Source organism: Heterocephalus glaber, unplaced genomic scaffold, assembly GCF_053883595.1.
Source record: "Heterocephalus glaber isolate CG9 unplaced genomic scaffold, H.glaber_assembly_v1.0 deba00001561, whole genome shotgun sequence".
Classification (NCBI taxonomy): domain Eukaryota; kingdom Metazoa; phylum Chordata; class Mammalia; order Rodentia; family Bathyergidae; genus Heterocephalus; species Heterocephalus glaber.
Window position 1 is genome coordinate 6,916,092 of NW_028258349.1, and position 22,653 is coordinate 6,938,744.

The 22,653-nt window shown below is 39.6% G+C and overlaps 1 long non-coding RNA gene and 1 pseudogene across 7 annotated transcripts in view; one reads left to right on the plus strand and one right to left on the minus strand.

Moving 5' to 3' along the window:
* LOC110344758 (uncharacterized) overlaps positions 1–22,653 on the minus strand; it is a 211,954-nt gene that overhangs the window by 146,846 nt on the left and 42,455 nt on the right. The gene's annotated exons all lie outside the window — the stretch shown is intronic.
* Positions 1–22,653, plus strand: part of LOC101712211 (mitochondrial proton/calcium exchanger protein-like) — a 53,266-nt pseudogene that overhangs the window by 13,269 nt on the left and 17,344 nt on the right.

Here is a 22,653-nt window from a genome sequence, read left to right on the forward strand (position 1 = left end):
GAAGAAGAAAAAGGAAGAGAAGGGAAGAGAAGAAAGGAAGCCAGCCAGCCAGCTAGTCAGCCCAAGACTTGAGGCTTCTGTGATTACTCTGTCCCACCGCTGCCTCTCTCCAATAAGGGTGTGCTGTGCCTACAGCATCCATCCTGCTGTCCCATGCTAATGTTTAGGAAGGCCAGGGCAGGTCACAGCACCAGGCTCCAGCAGCCCCACCCTCTGGGGTCCGGGCTTGAACCTTCTCCTCTTGGCTTACCACTAAAGTACCACAAAAAGACATATTGGCTGTGGCTGCTCCCACCCTAGAGCCCCTAGCTGTCAGGCCACCTTGCTCCAGACACACATTTTCGTCTCATCCCTTCCCAGGAAGCAGCTCTTTCCTCATTTGTGCAAGCTGTTTCACCAATGGCTCCAGCAGCCTGCTGGCAGCAACTTCAACATGAAATTCACCCAAGACCAAAAGTGAAAGTAGCCACCACCCCCAAAAAGATAGCAAGGTAGGGGTAGAACACATGATGCATGCCCTTTAGATCTCAGAGAGCCTCAATTACTTTGCCAACTCAAGAGGCACCTGCCCAAGGACCAGGGCCCATGCCAGAGAATTGTATCCTAGCCTCCCACAGCACAAGAGTCTGAGCTTCCCTGTCATCCCCAACAGAGTCTATGTGTGTGGGATAAATGGTTTAACTAATGGCAAGTCCCCAGCTTCCCTGGATTCATTCATGCACACATGCATGCATTCAATTTCCATTCAGCAAGCATTGTGGAGCAGCTACTGTTTTTGATCAATGTTTGTGACCAGAACTGAAGAATTCTTTTTGCAAAACAGAGCCATTGCCACAGCTGAAAGTGGAGACGGAGTGAGAATGAAAGGGCAGAGCTGTTCATCAGCTAGAGGGATACTCCTCCTCTTCTCAGGAGATCACCAACTTAGAATCCATAACCATGATGAGAGGTTTTTCTCTTTTTTCTGATCTCTATCCATGCTTCTCTGGCTTCACTGAACATGGTTCCCAAATCTGTACTCCAGGCACTTGGAAATGATAGCTTCATGCATCCCTCAATCTGAGGCACCATCTCTGTGAATAGCACCTCCATCCTATGTCAGGAGCAGGTAACCTTGAGTATTAGTCAGCTTTTTCATTGCTGGACCCAGTGTCTGACACCAACAACTTAGAGGAGAAGACATTTCAATTCTCTCACAGTCTTAGAGGATTCTATCCATGTCAGCTGACTCCAAAACAGAGTCATCATGGTGGAAGGGCATAGCAGAATGAAGATCTTAGTTCATGGCAGCTGGGAAATAGCACAGGGAACAGTGCCAGAGAGGAAATGATGATGAACCAAACATAGACCCCAAGACCATGCCTGCATGTTCCAGCCAGACACACCTGTAAGTGTGTTCCACCAATCCCCCGGTGGATCCTAAAGCAAATCAAGTTGACACTCTAACAGAGCCCCTACCCCACTCCCGTACTGCCCAGGGTCCCAAAGACAGGCCATCTCACTGCTCCCTGGATCTCATACACATTCACCTCTCTTCCTCCTATCTTCTTTTCCTCCCCCACCTCTCTCAGCCTCTCAGGCCTTCAGTGAGTAGGTAGCTGAGTGTAATATTTGAACCAGCTAATGCTCCCCAGCTTACATGCCCTGGGCTACTGGCTCCACTCCCTAGATTGGCCTTCAGAATCCCCCAGTGTTAGATGACAAAAGATAGGACACAGTCAGGTCTTGTCCTGCAGTCCAAAATGTTCAATCCATGCCAGTGCCTATATGGACCACTGCCTAAAACACTGAAGGAATTCTTTTATTTTAATACCCTACTAGAGACAGTCCCAGTACCATGTCTATGTATTAATCCTGATGTCATCAGAAACTAGCCTTCCCCTATGGGCATAGGACAGCTATTGGATTTGAGTACTCAAGATTCTGACCTCCCTGAGCAATGAAAAATGGATTCCACAGAACTCCCTGGATAGTAGGGCTGGGTCTTTGTCAGATATAATTGGCCTTTCCCTCCCCGATCCTCTGAATACCTGGGCTCTCCAAATAGAAGTCTATCATGCTATGTCAATGGCCAAACACAACCACATGGATATGCCCTGTCACTGCTTAGTCCCATCAGTACAATGTGTCTCATGGTAGGAGCCCCCTGCTGTGATTTCTCTGACATGTTAGGGTTTGTGTCTAGGTGTCTTCTTAAAGCATTATGTGCTCACAGGTGGGACTTTTTTAGAGATAGCTGGATCTAGAGTGTATGATGCTAGGATTAATTTATGGTATAATGTTAGACTTAAGGGCACTAAGATTAAAGGTATGAGTGTTATTTGCCTTAAGTAGTCTAGATAAGATAAAAGGGGCAAAAAGATGCTGTTATGGTCTCCCTGTTTTGTTATTTTTGCCTGTCATAAACTTTTTTTCCTGCAGAACCTGTTTGTCATGTCACCCTATCTTAGAACCAGCTGATTACAGACTAAAAGCTCTATAACCTATGAGCTAAATAAACTGTTTCTTTTAACTTTAGGTGTAACTAAAATAACTAGGACAGAATTTGGTACCAGAAGTGGGGTTGTTGCTGTGACTGTATCGGACCATGTGGTTTAGGGGCCCTTAGAGCTGGCTTGTGGAAAGGGGAAGAGTTAGAAAAGGTTTGGAGATGCCAGCTGAGAATGTAGAGCTGGAATGCCTTAAGCTGTACTTAATGGTAGATTCTGCTCAGAGATCAGAGGACCAGAGGCCTACAGAAATCCTGCCAGTAAAGACCAGGCTTGGGAGGTTTCTGCTGGGGAAAAAGGACTGGATTGGCTGTTGGACTCAAGACAATGTGTGTCATACTTTGGCAGAAAGTTTGTCCGAATTTTGCTCATATCCAGAGACTTTTCCTAAGCCTAAAATTAAGAGCAGCAGACTAAATAATCTGGCAAAAGAAATTTTAAGGCAGTCTAATGTTGAGGTAGTGGCATGGCTACTGTTGCGGCTTTTAGCCAGATTTATGTTGAGAATCAAGAGCAAAGAGTCCAGCAGAATGATTTAAAACATTTTTAGCTTGGCCAAAAAGAAAACTCCAGTAAAGCTGTGGACCACAAAGATACAGCAGAGAAGATATTGATTGCTGAAAAAAAGCAAAAAACTTTTAAATGGCCTGAGGGCATCACAAAAAGCGGCAGAGGACTCCACCCCTTACAGCCTCAAAATTACAAAAGTAAAAGACTTTGCTTTTAAAAAAAAAGCCCCAAAACACCATGTTCCGGAATAGCAGCAGCCTAAAAAAAGATTGTTCCTCAAAATTTAGTTCACAGGCACTTGACCTATACAGCCAAGAGAAAAGAAAGCCTGGCTACTGCTCTAGCCAGCAGCAGACCATGACATCATCCACATGGTGCTAGTTTTAGGTGCGTGCAAAATACAAAAGTTACAGGGTCAAAAAGGCTTCCACCCAGATTTCAGAAGAAGGCCTGGGAAGCCAGGCACTGTGCCCCTAAGAGGGCAATGTGTGAAGCTGTGAGTGTAAAGCCAAAGGTGCAGTGAAGACCCCAAAAGGTTAGAAAAGCCAAAAATGTAGATCATCTGAGAACAACTACAAGGAGGGCACAGAGCCAGCCCCAGAGAAAAGCCATGAGAACTACAACCACAAGCAGTGCCAAAGGGATGGAGCCACACAAGCCCTTTAGAGTTCACAACTTGCCACAGATTGCTGAGGATGGTAGAATAAAACTGTGAGATTTAATGTTTACCCTGCTAGATTTTGGTCTTGACTTGTTCCCATACCTTGCTATCCCCGTTTATAACTTTTAGAATAAAAATGTCTGTTTTGTGCCATTAAATGTTAAAAGCTTTTAACCTTCTTTTTATTTGTACAGAGGCTTGCAGCTCAGAGTTTGCCTTAAATCTCAGAGGAGACTTTAGACTTAAAACCTTTCAGCAATGCTAAAACTGTTAGGACTTTGACAACTCTTAGAGATACACTAAATGTCTTTTGCATAAAGGGATGTACATGAGTCTTTGGGGGGCCAGAGGTGGAGTGTTATGGCTTGTGGTTAGATGTCCCCCCAAAGCCTCATGTGGTCATAGGTGAGGTTTTTTCAGAGATGGTTGGATCCAGAGTGTGTGATGCTAAAAATGATTCATGGTGCAATGCTAGGCTCAAGGGCACTAAGATTAAGGGTATGAGTACTATCTTCCCTAAGTAGTCTAGATAAGGTAAAAGGGACAAAAAATACTCTATTAAGGTCCCCTTGTTGCTTTGCTACCTTCTGCCAGCCATAAACTTTTCTCCTCTGGAATGCCTATTTGCTGCAGTACCTTGCCTTAGAGTCAGCTGATTATAGACTAAAACCTCTACAAACTGTGAGCTAAATAAACCTTTCCTCCATTAACTTTAGATGTGAGGTATTTTGTCTCAGCAACAAAAAAAAGTAACTAAGACACATGGCAAAACATGGCTGCAGTGCCCAAGTGTGCTGTAGCCCAATCCCAGACTTGTGATCGTTGTCAAGACCTCAGTCGGATTCTTGAGGGAGTTTTAGTACAGGAAAATAGAAGCATCCTAGTATATTCCACTTGGACAAGATATGGCCCACAATCTGACTTAGCACCAGAGACCCATTCAGAGATGTGTCCTTGCTTTATATCAGAGTCAAGTTCCAGGTAAGCTGAGCTTCCTCAGGAGGTAACAACCACACCTGCTGGTCATTTCCTTGGTTGTCCTGTTTCTCCAACTTCAGAAAACCTTTGCTCTTGAGGAGTATCCATAGATGACCCCCTATGTAAATCTGTTTGACCCAAGAGCCCTTAACCCCATCGTGTCTGACCCTTGTGTGAACTCTGAAGTGCCTTGTCCATCGCAGCACACATTCATAGCAGAAGGTATTGTGAGGCACGAAAACACAGTTAATGATTTGCCAACACTTCCCAGCACATCCCTTCTTTAAGCATCTTGTAATGCTAATAAGAAACAAATGTCATCTACAAATAATGCAGGCTCTCAGCACACCTAAGGATTAAATGCTTATTCAGAGAGTTTTATTCCATGGCAGTGGGAGGGAAATTGGCCAAACCAATGGAGACTCCCCTAGGCACAGAGTTAAGAGCCAGTCTTGGTAGATGTCCCCAGCAAGATGGTAGCAGGATCCATAGAGAGATGATATCTCCTATCAGGCCAACAAGAGGGACAATTCAATAGTCATCCCGTGACATAAAAGCCCCCACAGGAACTACAAGTGAGGGAAGTGAAACTAACCACTGGAGTTTATTGGGCACTTTCTCAGTGTCAGGCAGGAAGTTAGGAATTTTGCATTTATTACCTCAGTTAATCCTTCCATTTACCCTGTGAGACTGTCACTATCACTGTCTCCATTTTACAACTAAGCCAGATGAGACTTGGAGAGATTAAGGAATTGGCTCAAAATCACAGAGGCAGTTAAATGGTAAAAGTGGATTTATACTCAGACCTTCCTGATTTTAAACTTCATTTGGTCCATTGCTCTGTCCATGCCATGCTCTTTAGTGTAACCCCTTCTTTGGAGGCCCTGAAGATATGAAGGGCTCAGCAGTGGCTTGCCTGTACAGTTCTGGACAAGAGCATCCCTCAGAAACCACCTCAAGACAAGCCAGAGAAGCCTTCCACCCATAAAAGTGTCCAACTCCCAGGTCCCGAATGCTCTTCTGACCTACTGAGACCAGAGTAGATGGACATCAGTGAAAGTATCACTTCTCCCACCTATCCATCATGGTTTAGATCTAAAATGTCCTCCAAAAGCCTCATGTGTTCAGAGGTGGGGTTTGTGGAAGGTGATTGGATCATGGGAGCACTACAGTCATCAGTGAATTGATCCAAATAATGTGTTCATAGCTGAATGTGCCATTAAAAGATGGGGCATGATCTGAAGAGTGGATCACTAGGGCATGATGTGGAAAGGTGTATCTCTCTCCCTGACTCCTTCCTTCTCTCTCTGCTTCCTGGCCACCTTGATGTAACCAGCTTTCCTCCGATATGCTCCTCTGCCACGTTGTTTCTGCCCTGGAGCCAGCTGACCCTACCCTTTAACCATGAGCCAAAATAAACCCCTCCTCCTTTAAGTTTCAGGTATCAGGTATTTTGTCCCAGCAAGGAGGAAAGTGACTAAGACATTGGCCAAACCGAAAGCTTCCATTCAACTGAAGAATCTTCTTTCCTGTCTTTATCTGATTAGAAAGGACACACTTCTATTAACCTCAAAACTTGCTTTGGCCCAGGCTCCATTTTAGAAGCCAAAGATAAAATCATACTTCCAGTCTGCCCCTGAAGCCAACCAGCCCACAACAGCCCTCCTCTCATCCTCATTTCAAAGGTCTGGGCTGCTAGATTTCCATTTGCAGTACCAACATTACTCTGGCCCTAACCAAAACAGTGCCCAGCACCCCCTTCCCTCCATGAACACAAGCTGCTTTGGTTCATTCTGTATAAAATGAGCTCGCTGTCAGCCTGCCCTACCACCTTCCGGCAATGAGCAAGGTACTTGGCACATGCTTACTTGCTCAACAACTGCAGAGAACAATCTCCCCTCTTCTGTGTGAGAAGTCACACCATCATGCCAGCCACTTCATCAGCATCAGCTCCAGGTAACCCTTCCTGAGTCTCACTCGAGAAATTCTGTATACAAATCCCATTATTAGTAATGTAGACCCCTCCTAATTTAGCTCTAAAAGCTCGCAGTGGGACTTTAGTCAATATTTGCTGAAAATCAAATAAAGACTTTATTATAATTCAATTCAAACACTGTACTGAACTACACCAAGGCGTGTCCCAGGCTCAAGAGAGGGAACATTAAACTAACTTGCACAAGTGTCCATGGGACAAAAGGCATCTCTTGACCCTTCTGCCAATTACCAGGACCCAGGTTCCACCCAGGAAGTCTCAGAAGCTCAAGGACTCTACTGCCCCACAGTGAACTAGCTCTGACATACCTGGGAAATACATAGAGGCTGGCATGCATTTGATATCCAAGTGAGCAAATAAGTGAATGAGTGACTAAATGAATCGGACAAACAGTAGAATGAAGAATACCAGACAGGGAGTTATAAAGTCTGGGTTCTACTCTTGCTTTTCTACTCACTGACTGTCATTTTGCAGTTTACCTTCTGAGCACTCATTTTGTCACCAGTAAAATAAAATGGAGATTATATGCAGTAAAAATTAAATGAAATGATCTTTGTAAAGTGCTCGGCACAGTTCCTGGCTAGAGGCTTCCAAAAAAATATTGCAATACACAGCCACCACATACATAATAATGACAAAGTCATCTATCAAAAGAACACAATTAATAACTAGGTACCTTAGAAACATTAACCATTTTTTAAAGTAGACATAGAAAAAGGCTGACTGAGACGTCACTTGGGGTTCGGTTACAAGTTTCTGTTTGGAGACTGTGCCTTTATGATAGGTGAAATATAATGTTTTAAAACTGTAAAATCCATGACTGTCTTCAAAAACAAGGTGAACATTACATGAGTTATAAACACAAAGTGTTTCCATGGCATTCACACTGTGAGGGGTGGTGGAGACTGAATATCCCGTGTGAGGTGGGGGCATGACTGAAAGCCACTGTGTGAGCCTGAAGCTGTGCCCCGAATTTATAAAGGTATCTAGGAAAAAGTTTGACCAACTGTTGACAAGTAAAAAGGATACCTTAAATTACTGACACATCTAGAATCTGAGGTACACATTGGAAGGAAGTACCAATGATAATATCTAGAGTCTGTTAGGTGCTGCTGAGTGCTATTGATACACTGAAGATAGAAAAAGCAGACTCAAGTCAGCCAATTACTAACAATTACTAACTTAAGGGATAGATGAGAGAAGGAGATATTGGCAGTGTTTAAAGTGATCATCCCTCCTATGGCAGGAGAGAAGACCATGCTGAAGATGAGCCCTACGATCTGATTGTGGGAGCGATGAAATTTTAAAGAAAACTGGGGTCCTCTTTGCCAAAGTCAAAGTCTTGAAAGAAAGAACTGGAACCTGGAGACTTGTGATAGAGACTCTGTGTCTTAAAAACACTGAACCTTCAGATCCTCTGATCTCTCTGCCTACAATAGTCAACTATTCCTTTCTAGAATACTGTTAGACTCTCCTGCCCCACATCTATTCAGAGGCCACAAAATGTGACAAATCCATTGCAAGACACTGTCTTCTCTCAAGATCTGCCCTCACCTTCCCTACTGGCCACTAGAACAATAACCAGGGTCAAGTCTCAGCAGAGTGCAACTGTAAAACTGCTGGCCCTTCTAAGAGAAGGGTTATTCACCAAGGGACCTGACCAATAAGATCTTACAGGAATCATGTGAGCTTGGTTAGAATTGGTCCTTGATGGTGTCAAAACAAGGGTGGATAGGGAAGTAGCACAAAATATAAGCCTAGATAAGGAATTTCACACTTTGTAATAAATTCTGAGTAGTTTCTAGAATCTTGGGGGGGGGAGTCTTACCATAAATAAGATGTGTAGGATATGAGAAAAGAAGGGAAAAACAGAAACAACGTTTTCTGTAAATAGGGAGGGGTGGAGTGGTAGAAGGGAGGGAGGCAGAATGGGGAAAAAAAAGAAGAACCAAGATATATCACGTACAGGTACAAATTCCCAATGATGAATGTGATTATAATGTATACCTAAAATGTACCAATAAACTTCATTTTTTAAAAAAGATGTGTAGGTATGAGAGCAGCCTTGTCAGTGTTAGATTAGATTTCAGAGAAGTGGGAATATTATAATGCATCTATTATATAAGATCTCAGTTCTCATTATAAGGCTATGTTCCTCAAGAGAATCCAAAGGAAACTTCCTTCACTAACAAGTTGGAAAGGAAATGGGGAAGTAGGGAAAACAGGGATTGAGGAGGCACCATTAAAAAGCTCCAGTGTAGCTGTTTGCTCCAAGCTATGCAATAATAGATCTTGTCATGGAGCTGGGCTCCTTGGAGACACTGAGGACAGAACGATTCTACAACATTTTATCACAGAAGCAAGGCAGACACTATCAAGATGGCAACCAGGGAAATCTGATTTAACAGGGATGTGCGGTGATGCTCAATACACCATAGTGTATCTATGGGCAAGAGACATGTGTGGTTGACAATGATATTGATCAAGAATGCATAAAAATGAGCATAAAGTAGAGATTAGCCATACCAATGGACAGTTACATGCTATGTTAGTTCTCAGACCCATCAACTGAAGGACAAGCTCTCTTGAGGAAAGACCAACCCTGCAATACCACAGGAAACTTAAATACCAGCAACCACTCAAATTCTGAGTAATCGTGCATTGGTAGAAGGGGAATCCATACTTTTAGTGTACTGTTGAGTAAGAACTACAGCTGACCAGGGGATTCAAAGCAATCATTTCATCTCCACTAAAGCAAAGGTAAGGGTGCAGGTGATAAATGGAATCTTTCTCTCAGGGAATCCAATAGGCCTAGAGACCCACCAAGTGATCACTATCTTAGTTCCTGAACACATCATCAGTATGGACACACTTAGCAGCAGGCATGGTAGGACTGGCCAAATGCCAGTCCCTGAAATTGCCCCCTGACTCCTCGACCCAGGCAATCAAAAACAATCCCACAGTCTATGTGCAGAGGGAGAAATGAGTGCTATTCTCAAAGACTTGGAGGATGTAGTGGCAGGGTTCTCCTTTGTGCTCCCCCTATTTAATTCACAAGTCTAGAATCTGCAAAATCCACATGAATCATCATAGATGAGAGCTGACCACCTCAGACTTAAAGAAGTTTAGCTTTAGTCATAGATACTGGGTCACAGATGGTATCTTTACCTAAAACAGATCAACATCATCCCTGCTATGTAGAATACAGCTATTAATCTAGTGCATTTGGTTTTCATAAATTCCCATCAGGAAGGAGACCCAGAAGCAGCTTTTATTCACATGGGACAGATGACAATATACATCCATGGTCCTTTCCTAGATCTAATTGTGACTATGTTATAGTACAGCCCAAGGTGACCTTGAACACTGGACATTTCACAGAAAATTACACTGGTCCAAAATTGTTCTGCAGAGGTTGGAAGACATACTCTATAGGCAAGATTCCAGGGCTTGTCACATTGGCCCGGTGGCCTCAGGCACATTTTTGAATCTTACCCTTCCACCCATTAAGGAAGAGCACAGTGCTTGATAAGCTGGTAACCACCATACTTTGAACTTGGAACATTACTCTGATTCACTGAACAAGTGATTCTGAGTAGGCTCTAGAGTAAAAGAAGGCTCTGCTTCAGGCCCATAATACAGTGCAAGCATACCAGACACTTGAGTCATAAGATTCAACAGATTTTATGGTGCTAAAAATATTTGTGGTAGATGAAAGTATCATGTGGAGTCTCTGGATAACCCCAATAAGAGTTATAGCACAAGCACCTAAGGTTTTAGAGCAAGTTAAGCTATCTCCATATATATCCATACACACACACACACACACACACACACACACACACACACACACACAGACACACAATCTCCTTACCTAAAATATCAGCTCCTGGAGTGCAAAAGCCCAGCTGGGCCCCTGGCCATGGAGGTGGAAAAGAGTGACCTCTTACTGGAGGTGGAAAAGAGTGATTGTTATAATCAGCTGGTTCCACTCAGCATGGGGGCGCAAGGTAAGAATGGACTTCTACTGTACTACATGTAGCAGTGGCCCTAAAAGTTCAAGCTGTATCTCTGGTCATGTATTTTGCATGCAGAGAAAAGGGGCCCAAGAGAAAAATACTCATATATTCCTGGGTGGTATGAATTGTTAGTGTTTTGCTGCTTGGTCAGTCTCAAAAGAGCAAGATTAGGAAATTGAGAACAGGGAGATCTTGGCAAAAGTCATAGGGATAGAATTATGGGAGCCCAGGATGTGGATTTTCACATCACATATCAATGTTCATGCTAAGCAGCCACCACAAGGAAGACATTAAAAACCAAGTAGGGAGCAACTCTTGCACAGATGGTGTCAATCAGAAACATCAACTATTCCAATACCCGCTCTGTGACTGTTCACTCAGCCAGCAAAAGCTTTCAGTGTCATCCACAATAACAAGAGAATTTACCATTGTACCGAGACAATTATATCTAACACTTTCTACCCTGGAAAGAGTGCTGATTCATCCTGGGAGGAATTAACAGATATTTCTGGTAGAGTTTTGCTTTGTCTCAGCAAAGACCACTATCTAAGGCAAACTGTGATTTATTGTCACTGAGTTCCACACACATTGCCTTGTGCCAAGTTACTTACTTTATGACAAAAGAGGTCAGGCATATACAGGACTCACCGGGCCTATTGTACTCTGTCACCCTGAAGGTGCCAGCTTGAGGAGTCATCCTGGAGAGGAAACGCAGTCCCACTAAACTTTAAAGTACAGCTGCTATTTGGTCATCTGGGGCTCCCCATAGCAGTGGATCATCAGGAAGAGAAAGGAGTTACCATCCTGGCCAGAACTATCAGGGAAGTACAGTTTAGAACTCATAATAGAAACATGAAAAGCTGCATTTGGGATATAGAGGATCCATTGGGACATGTCTTGGCACCCACATATGGTCGTTATAAATGGCAATTTAGTAACCATAATCTGAAAGCACATGTCCAGTTCCTGAGGCAGTGACGGTCTGGGCTGCCCTTCCCCCAGGCAAGCCACCAAGACTGCCAGAGGGTAGTCTCCAGTGGGTAGCTGAGGATGGAGATACAAAGTACCCATCATGGCCTCATGACCAACTGTAGAAGTGAAGAGCATAGTTTTTTCCAGTTTACCCTCTTTTAAGTTTTTCCCCCAGAAATAGTAACCCATCCTTCCCTTAACGTATCTATGAAAAGATAAGAGTTCTTCCTTGTCCCACCTTCCCCAGCAGCCTCCCTGAAAGCACTGCTTTAACGAACCACTTTCACCCCACTCATCTCAGAGGCTTTTTCTACAGATCTGACTTAAGAAGCATCTTTATTTTTTTTTCTTTTTCTCACTCTAATGGAGTGCAAATTGCTTTTGAGGAGACATAGCGGATTTAGAGAGCAAACAGGACTGAGACTCCTCTGAGAAAGAAGACTCCAGGATATGTCCTGACTGCTAGGGTACTCCCACATGAATAGTGCACATTTCCACACAGGTGCAGCAAACCCCAGGGCATTTCATAAAAATCTCCAAAAAGGTTGAAAATCCCAGAAAATCTGACAACGCTTGCCTACCCAAGGGTACTTTCACCCTCTCTTTACTGTCACCTGAGACAGCAGATGAAAAAAAACTATGAAGCCTTCATACTGTAGCTACAAAGGAATACCTGGAGGTCCCAAGTATGATGATGCCTGGACAATATCACCACAGGTAAACAAGAGGAAATTTCTCAGTGAGGAAGCCATGCAAGCATCTGAGAGAAAGACAATAGAAACATAGCCCCAAAGAGAGAAGGAGTCCAAAGAGACAAAGACATTATTCAGGGAACAGAAGAAAATCACTGTAATTGCTTTAAATGAATGGAAAATTTAATAGAAACATGAATTCAGTACAATTAAAATTCAAAGATGAGATGATAAAACTACAGAATGAGATGCAAAAAGAGATTAGAAACCTTGGGAAACAAAATTAGAACCCAAATAGCATTATTATAGAGAAACAGAATAGACACCATTGATAATCTAATTACTGACATAGAGAAAATGATATAATATATAATTGACATAATAAAAATGAATGCATATAAAAAAGAAATTAAAACCATTAGAGAAACACTACAAAGAGACAAAGACAGTTTATCTTAAGAATAATTGGTATGCCTGAGAAGAAAACCCAACAAATAGGACAAAATATGTACTCAATGATATAATACAAGAAATTTCCTCTGTATTGAAAAAAAGGAATGAACCTGACAAAAACAAAGCAAAACAAACAAAAAAAGAGCACAGTGTGTTTCAGGAAAATTTGATTCTGAAATCTCAACACAGAGACACATCCTATTCAATTAAGTCATTAAACTTCAAAGTTGAGAGAAATTTTCACACATCCAAGAAGAATTCACAAAATCACACACGATGAGAAATTCAATCCAGATTCTGACTTTTCTACAGTAACATTCAGAGCCAGACAAAAGGTACTAATGTCTCAGCGTTTGGAGGGGGGAAAGTGAACAAAAACTATTACCAGGATAAAGTTATTCATGTGTAAAGGCAAGATAAATATGTCCTGAAACATTAAATACTTCAGTATACAGAGCAGAAGGACATTTTCCCAGGTGGGGTGGGGCTATATCCAGATAATTAATAGATGAATAATAAAAATAATGATAATAATAATAGTAAATATAAACTAAAGACTTGAGTAAAAGAGACCAGGATGAGCAAAGAGTTCATTTAAATGTAGACAAACACTCAGTAACTAGGGAAATTATGATTACAGAACTAAATATGAAATTAATTGACCTGGACAAGGTAAAGTGATATTTCTATAATTAGCAAACTTCATGAGATGGGACAGTCAAATGACAGAAAAGTAAGTGCATCCATGACTCATTTCTCAAAGAATGGAGTCAGTAGGCTTTAAGTATAAATTTCTAAACAAATTTAACATTTGAAACTTTTGTAAAATAATGATTATAAAACTCCTGATGTTTTTCGCAATCTCTTTTTATTTTTAAGGGATTTTCTAGGAAATAATTTTTTATATTTGAAAAAAATTTTTTTGAAGTTATAATTTCCTGTTTCACTTCAGTAACATTTTCTATTAATTTCTAGTAAATTAAATATAATACTTTGTAATAACAATTGTTTTAAAAAGCAACGGAATGATTTTTTAAAGCAATTTTACCAAAATATCAAGTGAATAAAAGAATATTGATTTTGCAAGGTTGTTTTTTGTAATTTTATGCAAATTAAACTTCAAAAATACATTTAAGAGAAATAAAGATAATTTTAAAAATAGAAATGAAAATTTCCAAGTTGGCAGAGAATGGTAAAAGCTTTAATAATCAAGTGTAACAGAGAAAGGGGGTAGAGAAAAGAAAAACCACAGCAAAGAAAACATACAAAATGACACGATAAAAAATAAGTCCAGATATCTCATACCAACATTCACAATAAATGTAAACAGATTTAAGTTACAGATTGGAAAACAGATTCTAACAGATTGGATTTTTCTTAATTTAGTGATTTGTTGCTCACTGCAACAGACATGCTAATACAAACGACCCAGAGAGGCTGAAAATAGAAGAATGGAAAAGGATATTCTGGCACAATGCCAGCAACATAGGAGCGCAACAGCACAGCGGAACAGACGAGCAATTCCCCCAGCAGATAAAATCGAATTTAAAGCAAAAAGCATTTCCAGAGATAAAGAAACCTGTGTAATTAGAAAAGGAAAAGACCAACCAAGCAGATGTAACAGTCATGAATTGTATGTACCTCTCAGCAACACAGCCTCAAAATATATATAAAGCAAAACTGACAGAATTACAAGAAACTGATGAATCTATAATCAGAATGGGCGATTCTAACATGGTGTATCAGAAAATGCTCCTGCAGACAAAAATTATTCATAATATAGAAATTTGTAGAACATTATACGAAGCTTGATCTGATAGATATATAGAGAATTGTGCAGTCAACAAATACAAAATATATATTCTTTTCAATAAAATATATGTAAATTACTAATCTTGCATAGAACACAGCAGAAGTTCCAACAAGTTTCAAAAAATCAAATATTAACAAATATTATTCTCAGATCTCAATGTGGCAAATTAAAAGCTGACAAAAGACAAAAATAGAGAACATTTAAAAAATAACAGTTCTAAATTACTCGTGTATGAAAAGTGCAAATCACACAAATTTTTAAATAGTAATGGATACATGAAAACATCTAAGTATGTATGTATGTATGTATAGACAAACACCATTGTTTCCATATGAATTATTGAATGGTTCACTTTACTCCACTAACTTTTAATTCCATTTCTGTTATCTATCAAGTATCTATATTTGCCTGGGTCTGTTTCAGTTCTTTCCCCTTGTTCCACTAATCTATCTCTCTCTTCCTGCATAATACCACATTGTTTCAATAAAAAGAAGAGTTCCACACAGCATAAGTTGTGTGATAAGTTCTATACAGTTTTCCATGAAATTATTTGTGTAAAAAATAGAAATGAAAAAAAAAACTCATACAACTAAAGATTAAACTTCACTAAAAGGAAGATCATCTTAGTTAAGGATTACATTATATAGTAGTTTATTAAGATAGCATTTCCAGAACAAAGCAGTAAGGGAACAGAGAAGCATAATAAGGAAAGAGAACAGTTGTTCCATCTCCTGCCAAAAAAACTGAGATATCGTCCTCCTGCCTCACCAGTTGCTGGCTACAGGCTGCCTGAGGGTGGGAAGGATATAAACCTGGGGCACTTCTAGCTCTCCCTACCAGCAGCTGGCTCCAGGCCCCAACTGTTACCAGACAGGTGTGGGGGCCAGTGGTTTCAAGTTCTTATTCTGTTCAACAAATTGAACAGGACAGTTGTTGAATTTGCAAGTTTAACGTTTATTGAAAGTTAAATAAGAAAAGAAGTAGAACTGATAAAGAAGTGAAAAGAATGGAGAAAATATGCCCCGCACACAAAGCAGGTAAAAAGAAGTGAAAAGAGAAAATATGCCCTGCAAGCGGAGCAGCCAGTCTTTAATATCCTTTTTCTGACATCAGATCCAGACTGTTGAAAGGTGATCTGCCAGTGATTTGACAACTCTCTGTGACTGGCAGGTCTCACCCTATTGTCCAGCCTCCTCTCCATGACTGACAGGCCACGCCCTATGGCCCAGCATTTCTTCTCTACCCTAATTTCCTGCCCCACAATAGCAGTCTTTTGGAGATTTCAAGTATGAACCTTCCAGAATAAAGTGTACAGAATAAAGGGTACAGAAGCTGGGAGCTGGGCATCCAAAACTAGCAAATAGAATGAAAGAGTCTTCTGGTAAGGGCACCAACAGAGCCTGTTACCTAATTCTACATAGGAGGAAAACAAACGAAGAGAGATGTTTAATACATCCAAAAGTCACTCGTTTTAAAAGAACTAGATAGATTTCTAGAAAAACAGAAAACTAACAAAATTTCATTTTTGAAAGGCAGTATTTGGACAGCCAAGATTGACTAAGCCCAAGATAGCCTATCTCTCCCACTTACTATAACTATAAATCTTGGACAAAAAATACAAAAACTACTTGAAGGTTTTGAAAAGTTAACAGTTATAGAGTAATACTAAAAAGAGGCCAATAGACTGATTAAAAAGAAATTTTAAAATTTTCAAAAGATAGCAGAAAAAGAAGACCAAAACAAAAATAGAGAAGACAAAAAAAAATAAACTAAAATATAGACCTAAATATAAGCATATCAATAATTGTATTAAATGTAAATAGTCTAAACAGACCAGGTAAAAACAAAGATTATCAATTTAATTTTTTTAAAAGCTCAACTATATTCTATAAATACTTCAGGGAGAAACAATAACAACTCTACTCAATTTATTTCAGAATATCAAAAAGAAAATATTTTCCCAAATCATTTTGTAAGCCTTGATTACTTTGATTCAAAAATCCAACAAAGACATTATAAGAATTTTTTTTAAATTAGACAAATCTCAATAATGTAGATGCAAAAATCCTCAATAAAATATAACCAAATCAGGCCGGAGATTTAGCTCAGTGGTTTCTCCACCTGCTGTGCAAGCGCAAGGACCCAAGTCCAATACCCGGTACTAAAAAAAAAATATATATATATATATATATAACCAAATCAACTTCAGTATTACTGAGAAAGAATAATACACGATGATCATGAAGGTTTTCCTGGGGATGCAAGGTTAGTTCAGGCTGCAATTAATGTAAATTGACATATTAACAAACTAAAGAACAACCATATGATCATCTTAATTGATGCAGAAGAAACCTTCAACAAGAGTCAATTATAATGATTTGTCTTAATTTTCAGTAACCTAAGAATTTACAGGAATTTCCTTAGCTTGATAAAAATAATCTACAGAAAATCCTACAGTTAACATCAAATTTAATAGTGAAAAATTAAATGGTTTTCCCCTAAAATAAGAAGCAAGGCAAGGATCCCTATCCTGATCTTTCTTATTCAACATCATACTGGAAGTCCCCATTACTACAATAAGGGAAGAAAAGGAACTAATCTGCATACAGGTTGCAGAGGAAGAAATAAACATCCTTTTATTTATAGACAACATTATGCTTATGTAGAAAGCTCAAAACAATCTATAAACCTAACTCCTATGAATAATAAATGAATTTAACAAGGTCATAGGATATAGGATCAATATACAAAAATCAATTATATTTCAATATACTAGCAGTGAAAGGGAGGAGGTGCAAGGTGATAATATTTTTATGGAGGTAGAATCATTGAAACAATCTGATATTGCACAGGAAGAGAAAAATAGATGAGTGGAACAAGGAGAAAGAGCTGCAACAGACTGAGGCCAATACCAAAACTTGATAGGTTGCAGAAATAGAATTTAAAACTAGTGGAGAAAGGTGAACTGTTCAATCAATGTTGTGTTTATACATACATATATGTGTGTATCTCCAAATAAATGATATGCCATTATTGATATATACCCAAGTATAAATATGAGTATATATTTGTTTTATATATATATGAATATATATTAATATATCTGTGAGATATATATATCTTACACTTCCCTCTTAACAAAAAGGCATTCTAGAAATTATATTATAACTGTGAAAATATAGAAAGATTTAGAGTTTTCCTTCAGCTTTATTGAAGTATAATTGACAAATAAAATTATACATTTAAGTGTACATGATGTCTTGATATATGTTTATATTTTAAAATAATTACCGTATTCAAGCTAGTTAACATATTTATCACCTCAAATCATTACTTTTCTGTTTGTTCTAGTGAAAACATTTAAGATCTACTCTCAGCAAATTTCAAGTATATGATCTAGTATTATTAATTATAGTTACTGCACCATTAGATGCCTAAAGTTTATTCATCTTGTCATGAAACGTTTGTGTTCTTTGACAAGCATTTCCCCATTTCTCACATCCTAGTTCCTGGCAACCACCATTCCATTCTTTGTTTCTATGTGTAAGTGAAATTATACAGTATTTGTCTTTTTTCTGTCTAACTTACTTCACTTAGCCTAATTCTTTCAAGTTTTACTGATGTTGCCAAAAATAGCAGGATTTCTTTTTTATGGCTGACCAATAACATGTGTGTGTGACATTTTCTTTATCCATTCATCCATTGATAGACACTTTGGTTGCTTCCACACTTGCCTATTTTGAATAATGCTGCAATGAATATTGGAGTGCAGTTATCTCTCCAACATACTGATTTCATTTCCCTCAGATATTTCTGTGTTAGTCAGCTTTCTGCCACTGTGACAAAATACCTAAGAATAACAACTTAAAGGAGGAAACCTAACAGTTTCAGATATTTCAGTCTATGGTCAACTGACTCTATTGGTTTTAGGCTTGTGATGAGGTGGAAATATCATGGGAGATAGGCATAGCAGAAGAACGCTGCTCATCTCCTGGAAGCCAGGAAGGGGGGAGAAAGAGGGGGAGGAGGAAGGGAGGGGGGGGAGAGATCAGAGACAAGATAGAGTTCCCAAGGACATGTCCCCCATGCTCCACTTCCTTCAATTGGACCTCACCTGTGTTTCCATAACCTTCCAATGATGGCATCAAATTATGAATCCATGAAAGGATTAACTCACCAATGAAGTAAAGTCCTCTTGATCCAGTCACCTAAAAGCCTCACTTTTAACATTGCTGTATTGGGGATCAAGCCTCCAATACATGAGTCTTTTGAGGTATATTTTAGATCCAAATCATAACAAGTATATAGCCAGATAAAAATATGATTGGATCATATGACAGTTCTATGCAAGCTTTTGAAAAAACTCCATGCCGTTTTCCATAATGGCTGTACCTACTTACATTCCCACCAAAAGGGCATGAGTTCTCCCCCGACCCCATCCTCACCAACATTTGTTATCTCATCGTTTTTATAATAGCCATCTTAACATGTATAAGATGATACCTCGTTTGAGAGTCTTTTGTTTTTGTTTACATTTAATGTGGCACTGGAGATTAAACCCAGAACCTCTCAAATAGGCAACAGCTCTGCCTCTGTACCACATCCACACCTCCAGCCCCTTTTAATGTTTTCATTTTGAGACAGGGCTGGGAAGGTCTAGGCTAGCCTCAAGCTTGCAATCTTTCTGCCTAAGCCTCCAGAGTAGCTGGGATTACAGACATTTGCCACCATGCATGGCTCATGGTGGTTTTGGTTTGTGTTCTTTGATGTTTAATGATATTGAGCATCTTTTCATTTATCTCTTGGCCATTTGTATATCTTCTTTGAAAAAGCTTATTTTATTAGTCAGGTTATTTAGGGGGAGGTTGCTACTGCATTGTAGGAGTTCCTTATATAGTATACTTTGAATATTAACCTCTTATCAGATATATGGTTTGCAAATATTTTCTCCCATTCTGTACATTGCCTTTACATATTGTGGAGTGATTTCTTTTGTTGTTGTTGTTGTTCTTGTTGTTGTTGTTGTTTTTCTTTTTGTTTTTTGGTACCAGGGATCAAACTCAGGACCTTGTGCTTGTGAGGCAGGCGCCAGCACCACTGAGCTAAATCCCTGGCCCTGACGTGATTTCTTTGCTGTGCACAAGATTTTAGTGTGATGTCCCACTTGCCTATTTTCATTTTCATTGACTGTCATATCAGAATTCCTTAAATACATTGTCAAGCATATATATATTATCAAAAAGAATAAAATTATAAATGTAATTGCATTAAAATTTTAAAACTTCTATGGTCCAAAATATTACTACCAAACCTAAAATATAAGTCATAATTTAAAATTATGCATCCCAACATGTGTAACCAACTCTTATGAGTATCAAGAATATATAAAGAATTATAAGGTAGTTAGAAACAAATCATTTAATGGTCAAATTCACAAAAGTTGAAACCCTAATGGACCATGCACATATTAAATATTGCTTAATTTCACTAGTATTCAAAAAAATGCAAATCAAAATGAGATGCAATATACTTCAGAGCACATCACCAGATTGTCTAAAATTTTTAAATCCAGCAATATCTCCTCCATTTGGAGGGGGGGTCGGGTACTGGGGATCAAACTTGGGACCTTTCACTTTCAAGGCAGGTGGCAGAACCACTGAACTAAATCCCCAGCCCTTAAAATCCAGCAATATCAAGTGGTGGTTGTAAATGAAGAGAAATGAAAATACTCACAAGTTGTTGGTGGGAATTAAAATGGCTACAACTATTTCACAAAATTGACTAAAACTGAAAGTGTCCACATCTTATGGCTCAGCAATCCCACCTCTGAATGTATACTGAAGAAAATAAAATAAAAGTAGCATACAAAATCAAGAAAAAGTAATCAAAAATGTTTTTTGCTGAAACATAAAATCCATTGATAGGAGAATGGACAAATAATTGTGGTATATGCATACGATAGGATATAACCCCACCAGGAAAATGAATGAGGATAGACATCAACAATATAATGTTGCATTGAAAATTAACAAAGAGGCAGATATGTAGGTATTGTACAACACCATTTCCAAAAATGCAGGATCACAAACAATGGAGATATATATATTCCATAATTGTTTATGGATACATATACTGTACATGAAGTACGAGCATAAACCCGATAAGGAAGTATTCATTCAATTTCAGGGAGTGGCTGGTGGGGAGACAGTAAGAAGAGCGTCAAGTCCATAAACATTTTCCTCAAGAAAAAGGACAGGAAATGAGAGAGAAGGGAAAAGGAGACAGACAAAAAGATGGATGAATAATAAGAACATGGGTTATTCCTATATTTTCCCTATATGTTGTTTCCTTTATTTGAATTATTTTATAACAAAGACTTTTTAAAAGATGAAATGCATAAGGAAAAGAAAGAAGGAAAGAGGGATGAAAGTTGAAATAGAAATTCACCAAAATGTTGAGACCAACTATCTCAGGGTGGGCATTATGGAGAATTTTATTCTTTTATTTGCATGTTTTCGTATTTTCTAAACTATCCCCAGTAAGCATGTGTGACTTTTATAAGCTGAACAAAAATAGTAAATGCTCTTTTTAAAAGCATTTTGCTAAGCTGTTATGATTTAAAAGCCTGGATTGTGGAAGAGATGCTAATATTTTGGACATCCAGCCTGGCTCCCAGAGTACCTTGTCCAAGACAGGTGTCTGGGGAATTGATAAGGGAAGGATGAATTTAAATTTCAGTATCACTGCCACCACCTCAGGCCTCAAGAGTGAGGGCTCCAGAAGTCCCCACCCCCCTACCAGCCTCCCGGGGATAGGACTGTAACAAGAGATAAAAGCCAGTATTGTTCTCCCGGAAAATTGGCCTTTGAAAATCAAGGTAACTGTCCCCATAACCAGGTTATCATAGGGAGGCCTCCCATGATGCCTGTGAAGACAGGGACAGGTATTCCTTCTAATCCCCAACACGTGGACAGGTCCTGTGTGCCACATGTGCCCATTTGCTCAACAACTTAAAAAGCTTACCACCACCAGCAACCCCCCGCCAACCATGTCTTTTAGGTTTATTTCTTAAAACAACTTTGTGATATCTTATCAGTGTTATTTCCATTTCACAGTGGAGAAATTGAGGCTCAGAGAAGTTACCTTATACAGAGCAACCAACCAATAGAGTAGAGTGGGCACCCTAAGATGCCACTTCATGTTCTAATAATGGAATGTTAGGCATCAGAAGCAGAGAAACAATACCGAATGAGGATGGAATAGTCCCCAAAATCCTAAACCCATAAAGTCAGCACACCCAAGTGAAGGGAGGGGGCAGGGCCTATTTGAAAGCCAAACTCTGATTGTCCCTCCAGTCCCACTCAAGCAACAGGGGTCCTTGTAAGTAAAAGAAGCTGCTCAATTCATTGTGCCACCCCCTCCTTCCACCTCCCACTTCCCATGCTTAATTATCAGGCACTTAATGTTAATACACGGGAAGTTTAAGTACCTTAGAAAGAGCTAAATGAATGGCAATGAAAAACCCCTGTGCTTTCTCCCATTGGTCTTTCTGATTGCTCTTGACTCTTTTTCCTGGACAGGATCTGTTGCAGTCACACTCCAGACTAGCCGTTTTTTACCATCATCAGAAACAGCACACAGTACTTAGAGCAGCAGGGGCCCTCTTAAGATCTAGGCAGGAGGCAACCAGCAGGGCAGCTACTCCAAAAACTAGGAAATGGCTATGGTAGATCCTACAGGTTTCAAACTCCTGAGCTCCCAGGAGGCCTTTCTCCTGGCCAGGTCTTTCTCTCCAGGACCCCTGGACCTGCCAACCCTAAGCTCCCATACTGGGTACTTCTCCTACCCCATAGGACAAATTCCTGAGAGACTGGAACTCCCTATTTTATACGAAAGTGCTCAAATTTGTTAATAGTTGCAATTCATTTTAAAAGGCTCTACTTGCCGGGCAAAACTAAATAAGTCTGCAGGTTGTGGTGGCCTCTGGGCTACCATTTTCACACGTGGGCTGGCAAGGTGACACAATCAATCTGGCGAGGCAAGTCCAAGTGATATAATAACACAATCACAACA